General features: G+C 35.6%; 1 long non-coding RNA gene across 1 annotated transcript; it reads right to left on the bottom strand.

The window, feature by feature from the left end:
• Window positions 1–4,055: 4,055 nt before the first annotated feature.
• LOC110874289 lies at window positions 4,056–6,561 on the bottom strand. The gene is made up of 3 exons (XR_002555814.2): window positions 6,120–6,561; window positions 5,250–5,327; window positions 4,056–4,227 (listed from the first exon to the last, which is right to left on the bottom strand). It is a non-coding gene; the product is annotated as an uncharacterized LOC110874289 (long non-coding RNA).
• Window positions 6,562–14,366: the final 7,805 nt, after the last annotated feature.

Raw genomic sequence — 14,366 nt, 5'->3', positions numbered from 1 at the left:
AATAAGACATTTTTAAGTGTTTTCTGGCCATTGCGTTTTAGAAATAAGACATTTTAAGTGTTTTCTGGCCATTGCGTTTTAGAAATAAGACATTTTTAAGTGTTTTCTAGCCATTACGTTTTAGAAATAAGACATTTTTAAGTGTTTTGGGTGCATTGTGTTTTAGGTAAAACACATTCAGTCCATTGCGTTTTAGAAAGTACACTTTCTTTTGTGTTTTTAGGCTATTGCGTTTTAGAAATAAGACATTTATTTGTGTTTTCTGGTCATTGCGTTTTAGAAATAAGAAATTTCTTTGTGTTTTTTGTGCGTTGCGTTTTAGATAAAGTCATTTTTTACGTTTTTTTCATTGCGTTTTACGCAACTGGGTTTTCTCCATTGCGTTTTACGCAACTGGGTTTTCAAAAAAAAATCGAAAATATAGCAATAGTATAGTCGTTTTAAAGATAAAAAAACGCTCCTTTTTGTGCAATTTTTATAAAAAAAAATAATGTCGTATGAAAAAGTTATTAACGTTTAAAAAATGGGGGGAATTGGAGGAGAGGGAAACTATTGTGCCGGATTGACTAGAATGCCCCTAACAAACCCACGCGCCTCATTTTTTTTTGCTTCAATTTCATTCATTTAATCTTAGTTCTTGATTAACTAAATGGATGGTCAAGATCACTTCATAGCCTTCCTAGCTAAATAAACTTCCTATGGTATCTCCACCCTTGTTTTCTATTTTGTTTCAGTAGACTCATATTAATTAAAGAAATGTAATATGACCCAATTTAGGGTTGTAAACGAACCGAACGTTCAGCGAACAGTTCGTGAACTGATGCGTGTCAGTGTGTATATATTTTAGGTGTATATTTTAAGCCCTTTTTACACTTTTTAGCCAAATTTTAAGTTTATAAACACGATATTCACTAACACTAAACACACATATGGGCAAGTGCACTCATCGTGGACATAGTATAGTGTTGGTAAGATACCGAGGTCGTCCAAGGACACAAGAGCTTTTAATACCGGTTTATCCTCAACGTCTAATCAAATCAAAATGTTAGAAAAAGGTTTTTAAACTACAAAAATAAAACTAACTAAAATGCTGAAAGAAAAAATAAAAATAAAAACAGATAGGCGATATGAATCACTTGGATCCGACTCGTGTGTAGTGTAACCTTTGATTATTTTCGCACTTTCGCACTTGTTTAAGAGATTATCTTAGTTATTGTAGTAGGCCCCTCTTTTGAAGGTGGCGTTACCCTCAACCTAGTAGTTTGAGTCAGCAAGGATACAATCCTAAAGGGTCGGATTATTGAAAGATAATTAATTAAGTTATTAATGCATAATGTGGTAGGCCTCTCTTTTGAAGGTGGCGTTACCCTCGGCTAAGTAGTCTGAGTCAGCAGGGATACAATCCTAAGTAGCCAGGTTAAAGTTTTAATAGTAGTTTAACTTATGAGGGGATCAAAGAGTTTGGACCCCCGCCATCCAATACCGGTGGGTATTGAAGGAGGTCCTACTAAATTTGACCCAGGTCCTTTGCAGGATCTATACACTGAACAATGGCAAGACTCTTACCAAACCGTCCCCTTAACCCCCGACCAGGTAGCCAACATACCTCCATATACACCGTGGAGATATGAATGGTGAAAATCTTTTATTTTATATAGAGAGTAAAATAATGCCAAGACACCACAGACAAACGATAAGGAAGAATCACCTTCAACATAAGAAACTAGTAATTAAAGTCATTAATACAAAACTAATTAAAAAGTGCAAAAGATTAAAAATAAAAAGTATTACACTAAACACTTGTCTTCACCAAGTGATGTAAGAGACTTAGGCAAACATGGCCTTTGATTGTCAAGAACTCTTACGATCAATCTTGGATCCCGAGACGACTCACACACTCTATGATGGACAATGGATGATGGTGGTGGATGATGGTGTTGTGATGGTGGTGGGTGGTGGGTGAAGTGTGAGAGAGGTGGTGTGCCAAGGGATGAGTTGCAAGAGCTCCAAGCACTCCTATTTATAGGCTGAACAGAAGCTCGGGCACGGCCCGTGTCTATCCTACTCTCTTTCTTCATTAAATGTAGTTTGTCTGCATTAGTTGACCACGCCCCCGTGTCCGCTGAGCACGACCCCGTGTGCAGAAGCATATCTGTACTATCAAGATTTGCCTGGATTCAGCGAATCTTATAGTTGACCACGGCCCCGTGTCCGCTGAGCACGACCCCGTGGTGGGCGATGGAAGCTTCTACCACTTTGTCTTTTCTGCTGACACTTGGGCACGCCCCCGTGCTCACTAAGCACGGGGCGTGTTCAGTCTTCTGTCTTCTTGTTTTGCTTAGGAAGATGCTGTCGAGAGGTCGGGCATGCCACATTTGCTCCTTTTCTTGTATTTATGTTAGATTTAGCTGCCTTTTTGCTTCTTTTGTTTATTTGAGCTCATTTAATCCTGAAAATACAAAAGGAAGACATAAGCACACTTTTTCCAACATTAATACTAAAAAAGGGTTAGTTTTATGCCAGAATTGATGTAATTTATATGTTGCATTTTGTGCACATCAAATACCCCCACATTTGAATCTTTGCTTGTCCTCAAGCAAAACTCTTTATAATGTGGCTTTTTCACTCCCAAATGGAATGGGTAGAAGAGAAGGTTTTTGGGCTTGTCATAGAGTGTCGGGATTTCCAAGATTCTTTATTAAGTTTTATTTTTATTCATTTACAATCCTATTCGTCATGATTTATTAAAAACGTTTCATAAGATAAATTACTTATTAGGGCATAACATGCCTTTTTAAAATTCCATTTATATACAAGTTCACATACCTCACGGGGGATCACTCAACACTCGGCCGAAGATGTATTTTTAGTGAATCACTCGAGAGCGGCATGGAACTTACTCCTACCATAAGCTTGCCAAGCAATCAATCCTCCTCCTTTTCAACTATATACCTTTGTAAATATCAAGAGGACTTTTTGGGTGAAGGGTAAGGCTTGGGCTAAAGGTGGGTGGTTGGGTTAGTGGTTAGTAAAAGGGCGAAAAGCATAAAAAGCGTCGGTTTTTGAAAGACCTTTTATTTTTCACAATTTATTTTATTTTGATGAACCAATTCTTTCAAACAAAGTTATTTTTTATGAGCTTGTTTGTTTATTTGGTTTCATCATCATATTTTTTTTAGTCATAAGAAAAACCGAGCTTTGTTACTAAAAGAAAGGGTTAAAATAAAAAGGTTCAGGTGGGTAAAAAGGGTGATTGTTTTGGGTTAAGAAATGAAAAGGTTTAGGCTCAAAGAGGTTAACTAGGGGGATTTTGGGTAGGTGGTAAAAAAAATGAAAAATAATGGTGTAGAAAGAAAAAGGGTTAGTCCTAATACCTCCATCATTTACTTACTCGGGTTTAAGTTGGTAAGGACCGGGAATGCATTGTCGTGGCAAGTTCTAGAGTCGTAAGAACCAAGCGGCTATTCACACAAGAAACGAAAAATGAGCATTTAGTCTAAAGATATGTATTTGTATGTTCAATAAAGGCTCAAAACTCACTTTTGTGGGAATGAGTTTTTATGTGATCAAGTATATATAATCAAATTTTAACTAAGCTTGGCATGTCGTTTCATAATTTTCTTATGTTGGTTCTTTTTATCACGACGCTATCGGTTGTAAATTTGTAAAAATATAACCTTGTTGGAACTTGAAATTCCCAACTTAAACCCAGACAAGTAAAAAGAAAATGAAAAAATTTGGAAAAAATTTGGGGTGATTAGCAGTTCCAATAGAGTTTTGTGTAAGGCTTGTTAATTAGGACTCGCAAGATTCAAAGTTTTAGCATCCCCCCCCCCCACCACACTTAAATTACACATTGTCCTCAATGTGTCCCAAAAATAACTTTCTAGGTTGATTGAATGTGTAAAGGGTGTTAAAAGCAAAATTTTATGTTACTGGTACTCTGGACACGGCCCTGTGGTGACTGGGAACGACCCCATGTTCAGGTGCCAGTAACAAGATTTAGTAAAGAGAAACAGAAGCCTGGACACGGGGGCGTGTTCAGTGAACACGGCCCGTGTCCAGTTACCTGAACTGGGCGTTTTCTGCAGATTGTGCAGCACGGGGCCGTGTCGGGTGGACACGGGCCGTGCTGAGCTTGCTGTAATGAAGAAATTTTTTTGTCGGATAGTCCTGTTTTCATGCATGGGGTGATGTTTCTCGTTTCCCTTGTTATCCTTCACCATCCTGAGTATGTTTTATTTATCACAACATCATCCAAACACTAAAACCATCATTTCATTAAAGTCATAGAGAGAATTACATTATCCTAGAAAGCTAGTAAGTTAGATAAGAAAGCACAAGAAGCTTAAACCAAGGAGTTCTAGCCTAAAAGTTATTTTAATTAGCAAAATTTCCGAATAGATAATTCTCTCGGTTAGATGTGGCTTCAAAGAACTCCTTCCTCCAGGCATGGGTTCCTCACATGTCGGCGAGCCACTCCTCTGTCTCCCTTAGGATAAGGAAGGCGGGCTCGTTGGTGTCACACCCCAACCAATGGCGGAAACATCGGGATGAGACGAAGTGTGTATAGATTGCTAGAGACTTCATAACACTATGTGACAATATTTAATTAAATTCAAATTTTATTGCAATACTAAATTGTCATACAACATTTTAGAGTAGAAATAACAACATGGTTCAAATTTCAGCATAACATTAAAAGATAAATAGATTGAAGGTGTGTATCTAGTCCACCCTACACTTGTTTCATCATTCATCCATACTTCATTAATCAACATGCAACATGTATTAAAATAGAGTTTCAATGCAAAAGCAAAGGCGAGTATACAAGTTTAATTACATAGCATAATAGGGTAAAAAAACTCAAATCCAACATGATTCATAATGTGTGATTACTAGTATGCAATTTTGGCGTACAATATGTTCAAACCCGAGAATACAACGCATAAAAGAGCCTAATCCCAAAAGTTTAGCGGGGTGGTAATGTTTAACTTAAGAATACCCAAAAGTATAACGGGCGGGGCGTTAATCCTATAGCGCTATAATTGTTAAGGTGGACGAGCAAAGTTAATGAGCATATAACGTTCCAAAGCGTTCACAAAGCATACGAGAATAACAAGTAATTCACATTAGTTTCATGTTTAATCATGGATAGAGTATGTTTCGTTGAGTTTAAAAGTTGTTTGCATAATCATACATGTTGCATCCCAAAGTGTAAAAGGGAAAAAGGGATCGAGTATACTCACGTTGGTTGCGTATGAGAATTTCTCGAAATAATGCACGAGTAAAGATTTGAGAATTCCAAGAGAACGAACACGATTACCCTAAACGTTAAGAATACCGTATAACGACCTAGTTAATAATTCATACGTTAAATAAAATTCCTAATTTTGTCGTTTACATTAACTACATCGTTAATTATTTAAAGTTATAAGTTAGACTTAATATTTTCGGTTAATATAATTTATTTTGGAACAATATTATTAAGCCACCAAGGTTCAAAGATTTATAGAATATATTTAAACATGTATTTTAAACAAAAGTAAGGAAATGGTCTGATTAAAAAGAGGGTCATGACTAGCTTTAGAAATGACTAACCGAATTAGTTTTACTCAAGGAGTTTAATTTCTTTATGTCTAATAATAAATTGATTTCTAAAAATAAAAAGATTTTAAAAACAATTTTCTAAGTATATACAAATGTAACTACTGATGTCTAGAAAACTTTACAAAAAGAAATAAGTTATAAATTTATTTTTAGTGTTGATGGATTTTGAAAACAAAAGAAGGAAAAAAAAACAATTCTAACAGATATTCTTACAACTATTCTCTATACATTATCTTGTGGTAAAGTTATTAAAGTTTCATAATATAAAAAAAGAGATTAAAGAAGTGTTGTATAGCTTTGTTTGTTGAAAGAAAAAGATAAAGGACAAAACAAATGAAACATCATCGTCATCTTCTTAGTTCATATATTTCCATATGTTTATTAGTTCCTATTCTTTTTCACCTTAGTTATGATTTCTTATAACAACACAAATAAATAACTAAGTAAAACAACTCCACATGAAGGATAATTATACCGAAAAGAAATGGGACGATGGTTAGGAGGTATACCGAAACGAATGTTACGCGGTTCTGTCGTGAACTTCCGATGTAGCGAACTTCGAACTCCGGCGAACTCTTCGGGTGTCTCCGGTCGTCTTGCTTCGTGTTCGCTTATTCGAGAGGTGTCTTCGAGAGTGGCGAGGGTGTAAGGTTCAGCGAATCAGGAATAGTGGTGGCGTGAGGAAGTACACAGTGAAGAAGGTTCTGTTTTCGCAAAATGGAGGTGGTCGGCCAGGTGTGAGCGTGAAAAAGGGAGGAGGAGGGTGATGGTGGTGCTTGATCAGAGAGAAGGAGGGGGTCGCCGGAGCTTGCCGGACTTCGGCTCCGGTTGCCGGAGTGTAGAGAGATGTAGAGATATCAGTGAAGGGTAGAAGGGGGCTAGGGTTACTTGTGTGGAAGATGAGATGCATTTATAGTTTTAGGGTTTCAAGTGGATTAGACCTAAAGATTTGGCCAAATACTGTTGGATATCCTTTATTTAATTGACCATTGAAATCCCCATGTTTCATATTATCGTAAAGCAAGTTATTATAATTAGTGAAATAAGAAATAAAATAAAAATGGGACAAAGTGAACCTGCTGATTATGGGCTGGGCATGGACTGCCCATTTGGTGCGCCTAATGTTGGCCGAGACTAGCCAAAAGCATTCATCTCTTGTCCATTTTTTTATTCCTTATTTTAATTTAGCATATAAAAAAAATCTCTATTTTTTTTCTTAACATAATAATAGTGGAATAATAAATAAAAAAAGGTTAATCCAGCCATGTTGGCTGTGATGTGATCGGCCGAAATGGCCAGTTAACATTCTTTCATATTTTGACAATTTATGATTGCTTTTTATTCATTATAATATATATTATGGTATATTAATATAATTAACTAATTTATTAACCATATTTATAAGGAATTAAGATAAAGATAAAAGATTTCCGACGATATAATGGATTATAATTTTTTTGAAAGAGGCAAACTTCTAAAAATAGATTTTAAGTCTCAATTTCTAAATTAGGAAAGTTATGGAAACGCGGAGCGTTACAGTCTCCCTTCCTTTAGGAAATTTCGTCCCGAAATTTATTCAAGAGAAAGACCCGAAAGGGTTTTTGGCAAACCGAAGAGGACTGTTTAAAATTGAGGCTCTGGAGTTTGAGACAACAGAGAATAATTGAGGTATAAGGGTGAACGATTGATCTAATAACAATTACGAGTGTAAGAATAGTATAAGTATCGAATAGACGAAAGTAGCTTGCTAAGAATGAAGTCTCGTCGGGATAATCGGATATAATGCGTTTGTGAGTTGTTTAAAGTTTGAATTAGGTCTGCAAAACACTGAATTTCTCATGGCACGTCTTACGAAAGTTTGGTAACATGATGAAAACACTTATACATATAGGAAGTACCAGCGGCGTATCCACTATGTTTTGACCATCTTACGTCTGTTTCGTATTCGGTGTCATGTTACGTTTCATGTCTTACCATACACAGTAGTACACTCTATGGTTTTCATATGCCCATCACTATAACCCCTTGTGCACCCGCGATTATTTTGATCGTCGCATGATCCGCATAGCTTGTACTAGTTGTGTATGAATCAGGGTATACATAATTTAAAAATAAGAACGTGTACGTATAAGAATATAGTATATAAGCAAGTCCATGCTTAAGTATGTATGAGACCCACGTGAGCGAATCCCACGGATTTCACTCGCGTACGGGTACAAATGTATGAATCATGAGTATGAATGAAAGTATGAGCATAAATATAAGTTTAAGTATGAATATACACGTAAGTATGAGTATAAACATAAAAAGTATGAGTATGAATACAAGTATAAGTGTGAACATAAGATGTATGAGCATATATATGAACATGAATATATGTGTAAAACATGAAGGTTTAAGTAGGAATAAAAGATAAGTGTATGAATATAAGTATAAACAAGTTGTATAGCGTAAATGAAAACATAAAATGTATGATCATGAATATGAGTATAAACATGAATGTAAGTACAACGTAAGTGTATAATTGTGAGTGTATGTATAAACGTAAAACGTATGAATCTTGAATCATGAGTATAACATAAATGTGTAAGTGTGGACATAAGCGAAGGCATAAGATGTACAAGTATGGATGTAGGAAATAATGATTTTGTTTATAGTATAAATCGAAATACACGAGTTTATGCGCGTAAAAGGTCAAAAGTTTTTTTTTTTTTTTTTTTTTTGAGTATGAAAGAAAAATGGGAACGAGTGACACGCGTGAGATTGTTGTGAGATATTGACTAAAAGGTGTAAAATGGTATGCATTTATAGTTGTTTGCGCAAAAAAAACGTGAAGTTAGATAGATTTAGTTGTCACGAAATATAGACTCTAGTTTGTGAATGTAAAGAGAGTATAAAACGTTTATTGGTTATGTGAAAAGGTACTTTGTAAAGGAACAGAGATGCTACTATGGTTTTTTTTTTTTTTTTTTTTGAAGAATAGATATAGTTGAAAATTATTGTTTCCTATGAAGTTTCCTTGCCCACGTGTTTTGAATTTAGTTGACGTATCAAGTGAGGTTTTTGAAAAGTTCTAGAGATTAATAGGTTTGCATCGTTTTAAATAATCTGTATTAGAAATTTCGAAGTTTACAAATTCTTGTGAAAAGTTGATCCTTAGAAAAGGAATTTGGTATATGAACTTAGGGTTTGCTGAAAAACGTCTTTTAATAAAATGTTTTATTGATTTTGAAAGAAGTTTTAGTAAATGATTGGATAATTTTGGTAATATTCATAGGTGTGTGCGAAAAGTTGGTTTGATTCTCAATTAAAGATAGAAAATCTCTAGTTTAATGACGTGTGAGAGGAGCGTGTTTTAATGATTACGTTGAATAGTGAACTTGTGGGCAACAGATTTATTAGACCGACTAGGTTGACAAGTAGCATTTCGTGAAATTTGAAAATCGAGGAATAAGCGTTTATGGTAACACTAAAATTTTGTGTAAGCGAGTGATGTGAAAATAGATTGTAGGATTAGAGGTACGTTTAAATAACCGAAGTATTTTGAAATAAGTGATAAATGATTCAGGTATAAACATGATCGTGTTTACATAATATAGCATGTTAAAAGAAAGTATTGGTAACGATTACCTAGGTAAGGGAATCACCCCAAACCGTTGGTGAGATCGTTGTAATATGAGAAAGGAAGCGGAGTTAATCGTCAAGGTAAGGAAATCACTCCTATCTTGATGATATGTCTCCACTCGTTGTTACAAAAGTGTAAATAAAATTACGTGAAATTATATACGCTAATAATGAAATAATCGTATGAAAAGTGATAATGTGGTGTATGCGCAAAAGTGAAATCTCGAAAATGGTTCGAAATTGACAAAAGAGAGTTTCATTATAAAAGATCGGAATTAATAAAGCGCAAGTTTGATGAAAAGAAGCTTGGATGGTTCCGAAGCGGAACGTTGACTAACCAAAGTGGTCGAAGAGTCTTTTGAGGGAGGATTGTTGACTCCAAGTGCTAGGTTCCAATCCTCTTGAGGGAGGATTGGTTCCATGGGAGGTGTTACAAGAATATTTAACCTCTGGTGCAAGAGGTTAATTTCTTGAAAACTATTTTCCAGCCCCACCGTAAGATAATTTATACGGTCTATTAGGACCTCCTCTACCGAAGTCATTTCATCAAGAGCTTCCCGTAGTGCCATGACGTAGCGTACAAGGGTAGCTTCAATTGAAGGCCTTCTCCCTCTTCGACTGTTTCTGGAATGTGCCGAAGATGTCCCTCTGTTTTGACTTGACATTCTATGAAAACAAACCGAAAATAGCTTATTTCGATGAAACAGTACGTTGGACACGGCCCCGTGCTCAATGAGCACGGCCCCGTGTTCACCTTTCTGCAGAATTTTGGAACAAGGAATCTCGAAGTTTTAAGTTATTTTTCCAATTTGTGAAGCCTTTTTTAGTAATAATAATTTAAACAACGTTATGCAACTTATTCTTAACAAGATTACTTGAACAAAACTCAACAATCCTTACAATAAAGCTTGATATCTCAAGCTTTAATGGAGGTTTTGGAGAAAGATGAAGAAGAAGGAAATGGATAAAAGAGGAAAGGACAAGATGGTTGTTGGATCATTCTTTTATAACATACCTAGGATGGTAGGAGAGAAGATCCCTTCAAATCTCTGTCCCTGGATGGTCCAAATGTGCAGGATTCTTGGCTGCATTTATAGAAAACGACAGCATGCTGGACACGACCCCGTGTCGGATGGACACAGCCCCGTGTGCAGACAAGATCCTGACACATTTTGTCCGTATTCTGACGTAAAGTCAGAAGGGAATCTTTTGGTGGACACGGGGCGTGTTGACTGGACACGGCCTCGTGTCGAAAGGCTGATTATGAAGTTTGTCTATTTTCAAGGAACTTATCCGGATCGGGCGGTTCCTTACTGGATGGAACAACCCCAAAGTGCCTAAGATACCTTAATTGCTCTAGATTAAGACGAGAACGCAAGAGGTTGTCGGTGAGGGTGATTCCTATGGTAAATGTAGGTGGATAAGTCCAACCCTTTCCCGTGCTCTCGTTAAAGAAGGTGTATGCCGAATTGCTCAGGTCTATGTATGCATCGAACGAAGTCGATTGTAACACCCTTACCGATATTTAATGCATTTCTTATAAATTAAGAACTAAAATGTGTATTAATGATCATACATACTAATCATAATACGGGTTTATTTAAACTTTACTTAGCATTAAAACAATACAACAAAATGTGATTAAATTCGTCGTTCAAAACGACAACGTAATAATATGCGAAAGCTTGAACTTGATCATGTTCGGTTCTTCGTTGAGCTTGATCGTCCCTCGGTATTGTATATAATACCTACAATTCATAAAACATGAATTGAATTAGTCATACGTAGCTTAGAACGTGTTTAAACGAGTTCGCGAGGCAAAATAATTGAAAAAAAACAACTTTTTTTTTTAAAAACTGACTCCGTCATGCCACGCGAAGAAGCACATGCTCCTTCGCGTGGCGCGAAGGTGACCATTTTCAAGCAGGTTCGCATCTGGGACCTGCATATTCCCAGCACGTCCAGTTTTTACAGAAACGGCCATAACTTCTTCGTTATTGATCCGTTTTACCCGATTTCTTTTCCTACGCGTCCGTAATTTAATTCTCCATCTTATGGAGTTAAAATCCAACATTCGTCATAATAAATTTTTGAGACTTCTAAGCCTTCGACTCATTACCTTTTTACCGAATTTTAACCCGTTTATGCATTTTATCAAACAAACGTATTTGTTTGATCATTATATCACGTACACTTCCTCAAATTAATGTTATCTACCATTTTAGGTTCTAATCACATGTTTATTACACAATTTAAACCCGTGTTCGCTCGTATGCTTATTTTGACCCGTTAAGGGTAATTAAGCCTATTTTAAACATGAATCTCTTTCACTCACATCAAGCATGATACTACCACATTTCTTGTCAAATAATCTTTCTTCACAACTATATTTGTGTTGTATTAAGTGTGGAAATTCCTAAACTCCGAGTTTTACCCCTCGAATCATTATTTTACGGCAAAGACTATTATAGAGTCAATGACTAAGGATTCACATCTTTCGCTTTTGTGTACTCATTCTAAGTTTTTAATTATGCATACTACGCTTTTCCGAACCACCCTTATGGGTCGTTCGCTCGATTTAGCTTACAAGGGCATTTTGGTCCATTTAGTCCTTTAATTGATACAATGGACTTTTAAAAGCATTTTCGACCCAAAAGCCCTGTTTTAAACTATGCATTTGATTCAAAATTCATTATGTTTTCAAAACACAACGATCATCATATGAATCCTTCGGTTTGCTTAGTAAAGAAACCAAATGTCTTTATGACTGCATTTAACTATCAATGAGCCTCTAATTCCTATTGAGTAGTTAATCTATATTATACATACCTGTCTCAGATCAATATATATATTGACCCGTTTCGATACCTTGCCTTAGTACCCGCTAAGTAATAGCGATGTAAGTATCCATATGATATTTATTCCCGAAATCATACAACTCGACAAGCCATTAGTCGATATTGTCAAAAGGTGATATTTTCACCCTTTTGACCCGTTTGGTCTAAATGACCAATTATATTAGCGAGATGACATTTATTACCACCTCGTATATATGACTCGCTCCGATTTACACCGTGCGATCATTACTTATAATTCCATTTCTTAACACTTTTTGGCCTATTATGGCTTACGTCATAATTATCTTTCAAAACTAACGGTTATGGTCAACGTGTGACCAAATTACCATTTTGCCCTTATTGGTTATTATGATTTACCTTATATGGTAACCATTAAAAGTACACGTTTCATTCATCATAATATGATCGAATTACCGATTTAACTCATTTTTAGCCATCACTATGGTTTCTCATCATATTTGATTATCTTGTTCTGTACGACTACACGTCGGAACACCATATCTCAATTAGGTATTTGTCTTTTACGTAATTAATACGACAAAAGGATATTCTAAAATATATGACTAGTGTAACATATACTTACCCCTGCATCCGAAGTACGCTTTCCCTTTACACTTGATTCGTTTGACCCGCTTCCTTTCCAAGCCTCCACCTTACATAAGATGGTTAGATTAGTCATCATCAGTTATGACTATCCCACCTTACATATTTCATATAAAATTATCATTCATTTTATTGTAGGTCGGTTTGACTTTTAAAAAGTCAATGCCCATTAGTGTATAAATTCACATTCAAGTTTATTAACTAGTTTAGGCATTTTCTCTAATCACCCGGTAGGCGTTATCTTTAGGCCCCCGTTGTAACCAAAGTTCTAACCAAGTTTATTACATTTCAATCACTTTAATCAGTTCAAGTGATTATCAAGACTAATTTATTCATTCATTCACAAGAACTAAGGGTTCTCATCTATAAGTGAGACCCGTTCATCATATCACTAGCATTCATCCCAACACCTTATATAATCAAGTTCTTCATGTGAATTAGTATATAACACGATTTCATACATCTATTTATATGAACGAAATTTCCAATTTCATCATAACATACAAAAAACCCACTTCAAGTCATGCATGAGCTTTCACTCAAACTTATAATTTATTCAAGTATCTCACTTCAACTATCAATTATGATGATTTTAAGCACAAATATATCATCATCTTCGCTATTTAGTCAAAACCCACTTCCTAGTTTACTTGTTAATCACTTACAAGTAACATTATATCAAATTCTTCATAATTTTATCATAACTAACGAAATTAGGCATACATAAACATCTAATTTCATCTTTGGATCATAATCCACCAATTTATTCGCAAGTAACATACTTGAATCGAATTTCACCTTAACCAATCTAGGTTTTGTGACATACCTTATGATCCCCTTGTCGAGGTGATCGTTAATATGCATTCAAACCCGAATTTGAGCTTCAATTTCCTTTCCAATTTGAGGATTTATGGAAGAACTAGGGTTTTCCTTGTTTGCTCTCCTGGAGATCGATGCACACACACACTAAGTGTGTGTGTGTTGTGTCTTATTTTTAGTTTTAGTAAAACAAGTTTCCTACTTGGCAATATTAGTCCCTATAGTTTCAAGGACTTATAAATGAAGCTATAACTCATAGTTTATTATTTAATTACCCATTACTAACTAGGTTAATTTTACCTAGTTAACTTAGTGGGTTCCGGGAGATAAAACCCGTTTATTTTTTTTTAAGTTCTGTTAACTCGGGTCTCTTATCAACTTTATTTCCTCAAAGCTCTTATTCTCTTTTATCTAATATTAGGTTTATTTATTTAAATCCTAACATTTACCGGGTTAATTCTACAACTACCGGTATTTTACCCGCTCTTTAGTATTAACAGAGTTTAATTACCAAACCCGTTTTTGGGGTGTTACATCGATGGAGAGTCCTTCACGGCACAATCGGCACAGGGACGACTATCGTCCAAGTCTTTGCTAGAGTTAAAGGTAATGTCAGGAACAACGAAGTTGTTTTTATTTGAATGCGACCCCAACAATTCTTCTTGGTCATTGTCTTGAGATGAATTAAGGAAATCTATCTTAAGTTCTTTTAACCAGTTAAGAACTAGATCTTCTAGTTGTAATAATTCATCAAGAAGCATTTCTCCTAAAATGTCCGGTTGGGCGCATTCGAGGGAGAGATAGGGATTATTTTTACTTTCGCCCATCTTAAGGCTACAGGAAAACGATGGG

This window comes from Helianthus annuus, chromosome 9 (genome assembly GCF_002127325.2).
Source record: "Helianthus annuus cultivar XRQ/B chromosome 9, HanXRQr2.0-SUNRISE, whole genome shotgun sequence".
NCBI classification, from domain to species: domain Eukaryota; kingdom Viridiplantae; phylum Streptophyta; class Magnoliopsida; order Asterales; family Asteraceae; genus Helianthus; species Helianthus annuus.
The sequence above is the reverse complement of the archived record's forward strand: the minus strand, read 5'-3'. Positions and strand labels throughout refer to the sequence as shown.